The sequence below is a fragment of the Helianthus annuus genome, chromosome 2 (genome assembly GCF_002127325.2).
Source record: "Helianthus annuus cultivar XRQ/B chromosome 2, HanXRQr2.0-SUNRISE, whole genome shotgun sequence".
NCBI classification, from domain to species: Eukaryota; Viridiplantae; Streptophyta; class Magnoliopsida; order Asterales; family Asteraceae; genus Helianthus; species Helianthus annuus.
In genome coordinates, this window is record NC_035434.2 from 63165066 (window position 1) to 63177845 (window position 12780).

The 12780-nt window shown below is 32.5% G+C and overlaps 1 long non-coding RNA gene across 1 annotated transcript; it reads left to right on the forward strand.

Annotated features, from left to right (window-relative positions):
• The first annotated feature begins 9710 nt into the window (after window positions 1-9710).
• Window positions 9711-11627, forward strand: LOC110904294. Its single transcript, XR_002572464.2, has 3 exons — window positions 9711-10038; window positions 10455-10617; window positions 11308-11627. It is a non-coding gene; the product is annotated as an uncharacterized LOC110904294 (long non-coding RNA).
• Window positions 11628-12780: the final 1153 nt, after the last annotated feature.

Sequence of the window (12780 nt, forward strand, 5' to 3'; positions counted from 1 at the left end):
ATTGTAGAAATGGTCCCTGCATGCTTCTAAGGCCCTTTTTGATGCGTTTGAGGCACGTTAAGCCATTTTCAAGGCTCTACAATGATACCTAAACATAAGGGACATGAAACATGCTCAAAAATATCTCGGATGTCAATTCGTTTGGTCGTACGGTCGCGTTGTTCGGTTAATTACGACGAAACACGAAAGAATGCGAAAAACGATCCAAATTACGCGACGAATGGAATTTTATCATGTCAATCACTAAAATAAAGTATTTTAATGATTACATAAATTTTTGGATGTCCGGAAATATTCAGAACGTAAGTTATGCGCGAAAATGCAAACTTATGCACTTTTTGACGCTTTTAGTCCCTATTGATCAAGAAAGTATATTTTTGAGCACCAAATACCTCAAAGCCTATTTCTAAGCCATGTGAAAGATATTTAGGGCATATTTAACTTATGATCAAGTTCCGGAATGTGCAATACCATGTGAATCAGCAGACTTTCGCAGTTTGACACAAATGGTCCCGGAGTGTGCATAAACTTGTTTTTGACACACCAAAGCTTTCCAAACTTATTTCTAAGTTATCTAAAAGTTATTTAAGGTATGTTAAGCCTATGTCACTGTTCCGGAGTGTGTTGCCGCATTAAACTGAGTACGTTTACGCATCAGTTCGCGTTTAACTTTCCAGAAAGCGATTTAAAGCTTGAAAATAAACTAGAATCAAAATGTGAAATTGTAAAACCAAAATAAACAAATTTTTGAGGTTAAAACACATTGTTTCTTTGATAAAAGATAGTGTCCTACATTGTGTGTGTTTACGGAGCACAAGTGTCACATAGGAGCATAAAAAATTACTAACATGGGTGAAAAAATCAACAAAAAAGCTTGTAAAAGACATAAACTACAAACATATCAAAATCAGTCTACTCCTAATCACATGATACAACAAACCAAGCATCTGAATAAACAATAACAAAGGAAAGACAAAATCAAAAGCTACAAACAGAGTTATTCATAAATTTCAGATATATACAATAATAAAAAGATTATTAGAACATACCAGTGTCAACAATTAAGAGGAGTTGTACAAAAGGGTTCATCGAGTACGATAAGGAACCCTAGGAGATCTGCTTCTTCTGAGGGTACAAAAGGGTTCATCGTTTTCAGTATGATAAAATAGATAAAACGAAATAAAAGTTCTGAATGAAAAAATAGATCTTAAATGATTATTCTCTTCTTCAACCAGTCGACGGTACATGATTTAGGGTTTCAAACGCAGATGTATCCAATAGAAGTAACCACTGTCGTACGATGTTGAGGAGATGAAAATGAGAAGGAAAAGGATAAACGTCAGAGAGAAAGAGGATCTGAAAATCGATCGGAATAGAGCAGAGCAGAGGGAGAGAGAAAGTGGGAAGCCCTAAATGAGTAAATGAGGGAGGATATAAATAAAAGAAGGCAGTGGTACTGTTAGGCAGGAAAAAAGGAAAAACGATGCCTTCATCTACTGACACGTGGCCCAAATAACTTTTATAATAGATTGATGGCACATCATGAATCTTCACTATATTTTAACCAACAATTCTTTTTCATGAAGAGAATAAATTGTGAACACTTTGATTTAAATATTTATTTATCTGTGAAGGACAATTGATTTTATATGTTGGTATGTTGGTTCTTTACAAGGTTCAATAGCTATTTCTACCGCACAAAACAGTACCAGTATTGGTATTATCGGAACCGTTACTAACATTCGTTTTTATGTTTTTTTATCGATACAAAACACGTGTCGGTTTTTGTGGTTTTTGATTGATGTAAACATATGTCGATATGTTGTCAGGCACTAAGACCTAATTTTTTTAAAAATTCTTTTTGGTTACTATATATAATGAGTGTTAGTACCGTATCGATACTGTAATGAAACAAACTGATATTGGGTGAATTCCCTCCACAACGTGCAAAAGAATCCCACTAGAATATGATGTATGAGTGTATGATTTTTTTATGTTATTTGAAAATTAAAGAATTTCTATTGAAAGGAATCGAGGAAACCTTTCATTCTTAAATTTCCACCCCTATTGCCATTTTTAGTAGTATTCCATTTAATATGTTCGTAACAATCTATTCTTGCCTTAAATTCATCCGCTAACATATCTGATTATGTACTTTCCTATTAGGCTATATAGGGTGTGGTCATTTAAGGGGCGGGGAGGGACGCCCGCCCCCCGAACTTTTCGGTCAGTAGTGTTATATATGTACGTTTCGTATAGGATTTTGTAGGTATATACGTTTTCGACCCCCCGGTTTTATAAAAAAAATTCAGGTATAACGTTTTTGACCCCCCGGTTTTAATTTTTTTATCTATATAGCCCAAATAAAATATTTAATTAGTCCATATATTATAGCCCAAATCATTATATTTGGTAAAATACTAGGGGTCTGTTTGGTATGGGGTAATGGAATAGATGAGAGAATGGAATGGACGAGGTAATGGAATGGACAACGGAATGAAATGGATCATTCCATTCCATTGTGATGTTTGGTTACTCATATGTGAATATAATGAATCACTACTTTGTACAATTTGATAAACAAAAAAAGATGAAGTAACGAAACACAACTGTATTAAAAACGACAAAAATATAATTGTCTCAATAATAATAATAATAATAATAATAATAATAATAATAATAATAATAATAATAATAATAATAATAATAATAATAATAATAATAATAATATATTAATGTTATAGATTTTTTATATATTAATATTAGTATGAATATTTATAAATATAAATATAAACACAAGTAAAAGTATAAGTATATATATAATAATAATAATATATTAATGTTATAGATTTTTTATATATATTAATATTAGTATGAATATTAATAAATATAAATATAAATATAAATAAAAGTATAAGTATAAATATACTAATAATAATAATAATAATAATAATAATAATAACAACATATTTCTTTCCATTCCTTGAAGGAATGGAAAAAAAACACATACATACCAAGGAATGAAAATTATTATATTTGGAAGGAGTTACATTCCTTTGGAATGCTCCATTCCATTACCATATGATAACCAAACATGTTTCTTTTCATTCCATCATAATGATCCATTCCATTCCACCTTCCATTCCTTCATACCAAACACTACCTAGAATGTATATTATATAACCCAGATCAAATCATTATATAGCCCAACTTAAAAGACCACCCTATCCAATCTTCATAAGGTTAAAGGTATGTGTTTTTTATCTTTAAGTTTAATTTAAGGCTGCAATTTATGTGATTTAGGTTGAAACTAGGGGTGAAATTGTTCTGAATTTTTGCCCTAAACTTGTTGAATCTTTCTGTAACTATGCCTAATTTTATTTGTTTAATCTTATTGTGATTTCATTTAGATAGAAATTAGAGTTTGAAATTTAGGGTGATTTGTTAACTTGTTTTGTTATTAGATTATGCTATGTGTTAGAATAAAATGATAACTTCTTTTTTAATGTTTGAGAACGTTTTTTATTTGATATTAATGTTTGACCCGACCCGAATCGAATCACCGACGTCCGACCCGAACATACACCTCGAAACTACGCGATAGAAAATTTTTTAGGTCCATTACTTTCCGACCCCCCGAACTTTTTTTTCAAGCTTCGCCACTGGTCATGACCACCATGACCCTCCATGTTAGTGCCGTATAACTCATCTCTAATCCTCATCCAAAACCACTACCCTTAGCGTTTGGTATGAATGAATAGAAGGCAGAATGGAATGGATCATTCCGATGGGATGAAAAAAAAACATGTTTGGTTATCATGTGGTAATAGAATGGGGCATTCCACAATGAATGTAAACCTTCCAAATATAACAATTTTCATTCCTTTGTGATATGGTGTTTTTTTCCATTCCTTAAGGAATGGAACAAATATATTATTATTATTATTATTATTATTATTATTATTATTAATTTTTACCATTATTGTTATTATTATCATTTTTAATAACCCACCACTGTCATTCACCTCCGCCGTCACACGACACCACCTCCACCGCCAACCACGGGCGACACCACTACCGACACAACCATCTTTGTGACTATTGTCGCTGCCACCCACCGCCACCGTCACCCACTTTCGCCACCACCACCACCACCCCAGCCGTCACCACCACCGCCACCACCCACCGCTGCCCTTGTTGTCTCCCACCGTCGATACCTCCGCCCCCGTTGTCACCCGCCACCACCCCTCGCCACAACCGCCACCCACCCCTACCTCCGCCGTCACCCGCCACCCACCTCCACCACCGACCACCACTGTCGACGTCACCCACCACCATTGTCGTCGCCGTCACCTACCTCCGCCCCAACCACCACCCCACCGCCGTTGCCACCACCTCCTCCGACCACCGCTCCGAACGCCACCTATCACCATCCACCACTACCGACTGCCGTCACTCATCACCAATTTTATTCCTCCGTCTATTCTTTCCACCAAACAACACAAAGTAATGATTCATTTCATTCTCACATGGTAACCAAACAAGACATGGAATGGTAATGATACATTCCATTACCTCGTTCATTCCATTACCTCTTACATTCCATTCCCTCTCCATTCCATTACGTCATACCAAACAGACCCTAAGGGTGTGGTCATGACCCAAACCAATAGCCCCTTATTTATTTAATTTATCTTTGTATAAAGAAAAAAGGAAATGATTTATTAAAAAATGGAAATGAGGACCATGATTGACATGGTTTAATTCATGCAAATTATGATGGATCTTTCAAATGGGTGGTGTAGTCTTCCATTTATGTTAGGTGACAAATCATGTCTCAATCATGATCCCATACCTTATAGCCTTGCATAAATGATGCAACATTATTACATTTCCATAGATGGTTATTGTAATTGAATTTTCAATCTCATATGATAATCACTATAGTAACAATCTATTCTTGCCTTAAATTCATCCACTAACATATCTGATTATGTACTTCTTTGCTATTGCATAAATGATGCAACATTATTACATTTCCATAGATGGTTATTTTAATTGAATTTTCAATCTCATATGATAATCACTATAGTAACAATAATCTCCTTTGGGAATTAACTGATTAAAGTAAAAACATTCCTAATGTTACTAATATTAGTTATTCTAAATTAAGAAGTTATTTAACGCCCATGGATTTATAGCCTAGTGGTATTTTAAGAGCGGGATAAGGCTTTGTAACTAGGTCCTGGATTCGATTCCCACAAGGGGTTTTCTCATATTTATTGGGTTTTCTTTTAAATTGGTGTATAGAAATTATGCCTGGTGGAGCCGGATATGATCAAGTGGTTTCGCAGATGACACGATGATATTTTAGTGATCCATTAGTGATCCAATTCACGATAAAAAAGAAAGAAGTCATTTAACTCATACCATATTTACTAGAAATAAACTTTATATTTCCTTTCCATACAAAAAAGAAACAAGGATTTATTTAATATAATAAAAAATTAGGAATTAAAAGAGAAAAAAGGAGTCAAACCTCATAGAATAACCGGAAATGGTCAGTCACCTTCAATAACCCTATATATACCCTCATCAGTCATCATCCCCCTCATAACATAATCAAAACACCATCATCCAAAATGACCACTAACCGTACATCCACCCGCGTTCTGCAATCCGTAGCCAGCAAACTAATCCGCTACGCGAAACACGCAATCAAATCTTCAAAATACCTGAAAAACAAGACCAATATTCCAACGACAAAGTCTAAGAAACTCATGTCTTCCATAAGCAATAGAGCGATCAGATTGTGCCACCGTAAGAAGAAAACCGGAAAAAATGAAGGCGTATGGCAGAAGGAGATTCTTATGGGAGATAAATGTGAACCACTGGATTTCTCCGGTGTAATTTACTATGATAAAGACGGAAACCTTCTCACGGAGGTACCTACGCGATCGCGATGTGCAAGTCCCTTGCCCGGATCTGCTTGTAGTACTCCGGCGAAGTCCAGTTGGGCGACAACATCGCGCTTTGAAGATCATTGTATTAGTGATTTTAGTTCACCGTGGAAAATGTAACCATAACCTTAAATTTACATCAACGTTCTTTTGAGTGATTAGAAACCCTCTATCATTTAGGGAACAACGCTTTTACTACACACTTCATATAGATATAGTCATGCTACACAAGTTAACTCTTTGATGGTATTTTTAGTTATGTTTTGGGTGCATGTTACACTACTAGAAAATACTACTATCTTGACACGCGAACGATGACACACACTCATCTTATGACATTCAAAAGCGTGTGTCACAAAATAAATGTCATGAATCATAAAATCTGATAAATTAATGACACTCTTTTTTGTGTGTCATTCTTTTAGAGTCATATTAGTGTCATGTTATATTTTCTAAATTTCTTAAATTAATTTCATGACACTCCTTTTTTTTGTCATTCTTTTAGCGTCATAAAAAAAATAAGAAACCATCAAATTATGTATGTCATGTATTAGTGTCATATTCTTAAATTATTATTTTTTATATCAATAGAGTACAACATCATTAATTTAGGTTTTGTAATCTCAAAATATTTACATTTCATTCCAACCTCGTTCTATTGTAACTTGAACACTTTTTCATTTCAATCACAAAATGGTAGAAAAAATGATAAAAAAAAAAAAACTTATGGTTATTGATGTTTAATTACAGTTATTGATTTAGTCTATAAGACTCGTTAGTGACCTTTTCATTTCAATCGTAAAATGTTCATAGAAAATGAAAAAAAAAACTTATATTTATATATTGTTTGAAAACACATCACAAAATGTGAAAAAAGAAACTAAAACTAAACATAAAATTGGGTTGAAAAAAAACAAAAAAGATAAACTTAGATCTACAATTAAGAGGAAAAAGAATGAGTTGTTAGCAAATATTCAAAGTTTCAAACCTAGGGTCCAAAACGATAGCTTATAACATTATTGTGGGATGAACTTGTACAATGGTTAAACTTTTAAAAAAATTAAAGGTAATTACTCTTTTTTATAATTTAAAAAATATAAATTGATTATTAAATAAAAAATAAACAAAATATTATACTGAGATATTAAATTGAAGGCTCATTCTATTCCCACCCCCTCTATTTACTAATTACACCCCCTATCAAAAACATCACATCCATCAATCATTTGGCTTTTGTTTTTAGCCTGTTTTGTCTTTTTGTTGTCTTTTTTTATTCATTTATTTAATTATTAGTTATTTAGTATTTGTTTATTATTTAACTAGGTTATAACCCCGTGTATTACACGGTTGAATAAATAAATTTTATATACTAAATAATAAAACAGTATATCTTTAAAAACCTTCTTTATTGCACGGGTTGAATAAATATAATTTTGTATATTAAATAATAAAAAGTTATATCTATAAGAACAATATTGTACGGGTTGAATAAATGTAATTTTATATACCAAATAAAAAAGTTATATCTTTAAAACACGTGTATTGCACGAGTTGAATAAATGTAATATTGTTTACCAAATAATAGGAATAAAACATCTTTAAAGACCTCATTTATTACACAGGTTGAATAAATATAATTTTATATACCAAATAATAAAAATAGTACATCTTTAAAAATATGCGTATTACACGGTTTGAACAAATGTAATTTTATGTACTAAATAATAAAAAAATTTATATCCTTAAAAAACCCCGTGTATTGTACGAATTGAATAAATATAATTTTATAAATCAAATAATAAAAAGTTATATCTTAAAAACTTCTTGTATATCAGTTAATTTTATATTAAGTTTCGTAAAACCTGTTTGACCCCCAACGTCTAGCCCAAACAATAATTTTTTAACATCTAAACCCGTCTTTTTTTTTTTCTAACCTTTTCGGCCCATAACGTCTTTTTTTCTAACCCTCTTGGCCCCTAACATTTAATGGATGAGGTTAGTTTTAGGGGCCAAAAGGGTTTAAAAAGAAGACGTTGGGGGGCTCAGGTGTTAAAAATAACATTTAATGGATGAGGTTAGTGTTAGGGGCCAAAAGGGTTAGAAAAGAATACGTTGGGGGCTCGGATGTTAAAAAATTCCTTTTTTAAGCTAAAAGGATAAAAGTGATATAACCACATGGACCAAAATCGTAATTTACTCAAAATAATATTATAAATTAGAAGAAGATTAAACTAAATAATAATTATCCATAAGATATTAAACTAAATAATATTTAGTGGAAGGATTATCTATAATTAATTAGAAAATATTAAATTAAAATAATAATTATCTATAAGAGATGCTCTAATATGATGACAAGTGTCACGAAAGTGGTTTCTTTTATTATATAGTATAGATTAGTTATTATTATTATTATTATTATTATTATTATTATTATTATTATTATTATTATTATTATTATTATATTTATTATTATTAGTAGTAGTAATGATATAGTATTTATTATTAGTTTTTATTGTTATTTAGGGTGTATTGGACTCGGGTATAATGCCCACTATTTAGAATTTAGAGAGAGAGAGTTGAAAGAAATGAACGAAACAGACTGAAGGCCCGTTGCCCTCTTATATAGGGCTGTAATCGAGTCTCCACGCGGCCCGCGTAAAGAAAGGCCAAGCTTACGCGGCCCGCGTCAACGCTGGGTCAACGCGTAGCTTGGCTGGGTCACCAAGTAGACTTGACACGGTGTCGACACGTGTCAGCACCGGATGTATCCGCGTTTTATGAGTCCGCGCGGCCCACGTTAATGTAAGCTTAAGCTTACGCGGCCCGCTTGAACTAAAGAATTCAACGGAGTCCGGTTAGTGCTCTCATACGGCCCGCGTGAGCTTGAGGTGGGATCCTACGCGGCCCGCCTCAGCTCTAAATTCAGATTTTTATTTTATTTTTATAAACTATAACGTATTTCGGGCTTGGTTTTCACATACGGGGTGCATATAAAGACATATTGAGACATTTTAAGATATATTAGGGTGTCAGAACTATTATAACTATTATGAGGGTGTTGGTTTTACCGAGGGTTATTACAATGCTCCTCTCATCTAGAGTTGATTTTAAACAGTTTAATGCCCAAAGATATTTCTCCTCTGTTTCTTTACGCATAACTGCAAAAGCTATGGAGATTGTCTTGTTGGTAGAAGTTACACCAACAATTTCAAGAAAAGGCAATTTATACTTGTTCGTATTGTATGTGACATCCATAAGCAACACTGTAGAGAGCGAAGGCTACTACCGAAGCTCCTCTTTTAAAGGGTCATAAAGCTTAAAGAAAAGTAGGTGTACGACTATACATGAATGCATATCAATAATTTGAGGCACCAATAATATGATGATCATTTTACACGTTTTTTTTTTCAATTTTAATAATAATAATAATAATAATAATAATAATAATAATAATAATTCATTACTAATAGTAAATAATAATAATAATAACAAAAAGACATTAAAACATAATAAAAAGACAACATAAAGACAAAAAAGACTAAAAACAAAAAGCAAAGGATTGATGGATGGATTGATGGATGTGATGTTTTTATAGGGGGGTGTAATTAGTAAATAGAGGGGGTGTGTATAGTATCACCCAATTTTCTGAAAAATATATGGTTACAATAATTAAATTTATACAAGTCCTAGTATGATCCTTTTTTAAACTTTCTTTCACACTTGTTCCCTCCCATTATCTACTAGAAAATTTTAAAAATTCCCCTGCTAATTTTTCGTTTCCCCCCAAAGACCATGATTTCAACCAAATTTGAAATTTCCTCCACATCTTTACAACTTCACCGCTCTGCTTTCTCTAGTTGTGTTCTCCACCTCCAAATGGACCCTCTTATTCATCGATGGTTGCCGAAATCTATCACCTGCTAGCGAATCACCGTCGCCTAACAGTCGGGCAGCCTTTTCGTTTTACTCAATGATACTTGTACTATTCTCTACACCGTCCGACGGACTCCGACCTACAGTTGCTGCTATGTTACCCAACATTCCCCTCATGTTACCCTCACTTTCATACGGTTAGGTAAGATATCCAGTCTTGGTATTTTTGTCTTTCAATGTATGATTTTTGCTATATCAACATGTCAAAGCCTTGAAGCTAATTGATTATGAGTTTCTCATATAATTTCTGAATTAGGGGTAATGCTTATAGTCGTGTTGTTTCAAAACTAGAAGGTCTAAAGATGCGCACCAACTGCTCGATGAAATGCTTCACCCAAATTATAGAATTATTTTGAGGTTTTAATGTAGCTAGTTCATATATAAAAGCAAGTTTATTGTTACTTGTATGCTTATTGTGCTATGTATGTATCTTTGGGTTTGTTGTAAGCATGGGGTTCTTATTGCTTTAGCAAAATTGCATCGTTTTGTTGTAGTCAATTGATATATTTTTTTAATTCATTTGTTTTTATTTATTAATTAGTTGTTTTGAACGTGCAGCTTATATTAAGAGGGCTGGCATGAAATATTGGAACAAACATTTTTTTATAGACAGGAGCAGGCATGAAACCTACAAGGTTAAAAGTAGTTTCATCCATTGAATTATGCTAATACAAATTCCCTTCTAACTAACTTTGGTGTGGAAGGCAAGCAGCTATTAGCGGTATAGATTTTTTTTTAAACTGAAAGTGTTTTACTTTACTTTTTTATATTTTTTCACCCACCTGCAAGTCATGTATAAAGTCCCCTAAATGATGAAATCTTTACAAGCTAAATGCATAAAATCAGTTGAAAACTTTCCAAAGATAGATTTCTATGATTATTTTGTTCAAAGATTTGACTTTTTTGTAATTTGTAAAAGTGTTTTTTTTTTACATCCAACATAATCAATCCTGAGTACTCTCGGGGTACTAACTGGACCAAACGGAGTACTCCGAGATTAACCTGAGTCCACCACCAATTCCGGGGAAAACCCGGTAACCCACCCGCTCGTAGGAATGACGGTGAAATTATTGGTAAAACCCGTTTTGCTCAAGGATCAAACCCAGGTTTCTCTGGGTCTCCTATCATTGCCCACCAGTGCCTCACTCTTCACCAAGTGTGAGTTGAACCTTATCTCCTAGAGAAATGCAAGCCTTCATTGGCTATTCTGTAAAAGTATTGTTTTTTAATTATAATCAACTCAGTTAACTATTTATATAAATGTTTTTAAAATACACAATAATTGATTTTCGGGACAACTCAATTTGGCCTGACAAGTTTTGGTCATACTAAAAATGTAAAAAGACTTGTTACACAACTCTTCTAACGTGGCTCAACAAGATTTGATTTTTCCCCATATTAATGCTGGTAGGTTCATGATGTACATGGCTATTCGAGAAGCCTGGCTTGGTTTGTTGCTAACATGGGCCTTGCCGTGGGAAATTGCTTCAAAGAAAATACGAAAAGTTTTGCCACAAGGTGTCACATTTGCTCTTGGTTGGGGGGAAGAGTAGAGGAATACTCGGCTGCAGATATGGATGACATTCGCGAAGATTGGTCGACTTATACGGTTACCTCTATTGTTAAGTGAAACCATATTTTAGGTGTTGACGAATGTATTGATAAACAATTTTTTTTGTTAACATTAACATATTTGTAATACACTTGACATATGATTATGTAATGGGTTGTTTTGGTATATATATGTGTATTTGTTTTATAAAATAGATTTATTGTTTTTGATATTATATATGTATCCAGGGTAAATTAGTAATTTTATAAAAAAACATTTTTTAAACAATTAAAAGCATGACACGCGTAAACGAATGTCATACGTATGTGTCATAAATGCATGTCATGAACGTGTGTCATTAAAAAATGTCATAAAATGAGTGTCATTAAAAGGTGTCATAAAATGAGTGTCATGAATGTGTGTCATAAAAACATGACACACAAATGCATGTCATGTTAATTTTATGACTCCTCAATCAACGACACGCTTTTGTGTGTCATAATTACCGTTTTATGACGCACAATGTGCGTCAAGAAATGTGTATTTTCTAGTAGTGTTAATTCCACTATCTTTGGGTATTATTGCAATCACCTAATGATAAAAAAACATACCTTTTACATTTTACATTGTTTATTATTATTATTATTATTATTATTATTATTATTATTATTATTATTATTATTATTATTTGAACGATATATTTTTTTTTGAGTAAATTACTGTTTGGGTTTTATTGAGTTTTAACCACTTAGCTTCAAATAAAAAAGTTTAACTATCTGAGTACCTAATTTTAATAACTGTAACTACTTAGGTCTAAATAATAATTGCAAAAATTTGAGTCAAGTTGAATAACTCTGTTAGATTTTCTTAATTAATATTTTTACTAAATTATCAAAATACCTCTACCATTAAAATAAAATATATATATATATATATATATATAATAGCTTATTTATATATAACATTTTCCCTAAAACCTTTCACATTAGAGCATTTGTGAGTGGATTCTCTGTGTTATATAAAGTAGTTTTGAGTTTAGTAGAGAAAAAAAATTACTTTTTAACAATAAATTTGAATAAAACACTGTTCATCATCTATAATTTTTTTAATATTTTTGAAAATAGTTGTGAGTGGAGAAGAGAGAAAAGATAATAATAAAAGTATAAAAAATATTATTTAATTAAAAAGAAAAGAGATCACATAGTAAACTTTAGTGTAATTATATAGATATAGATATAGAGGGTGAGAGTTGGCTACAAAGTGTAGGAAGGATTCTAAGAGTGACATGGGGCATCTAAGACTGAGGGGAGTGGGGCGACTCCCACCCCCAGA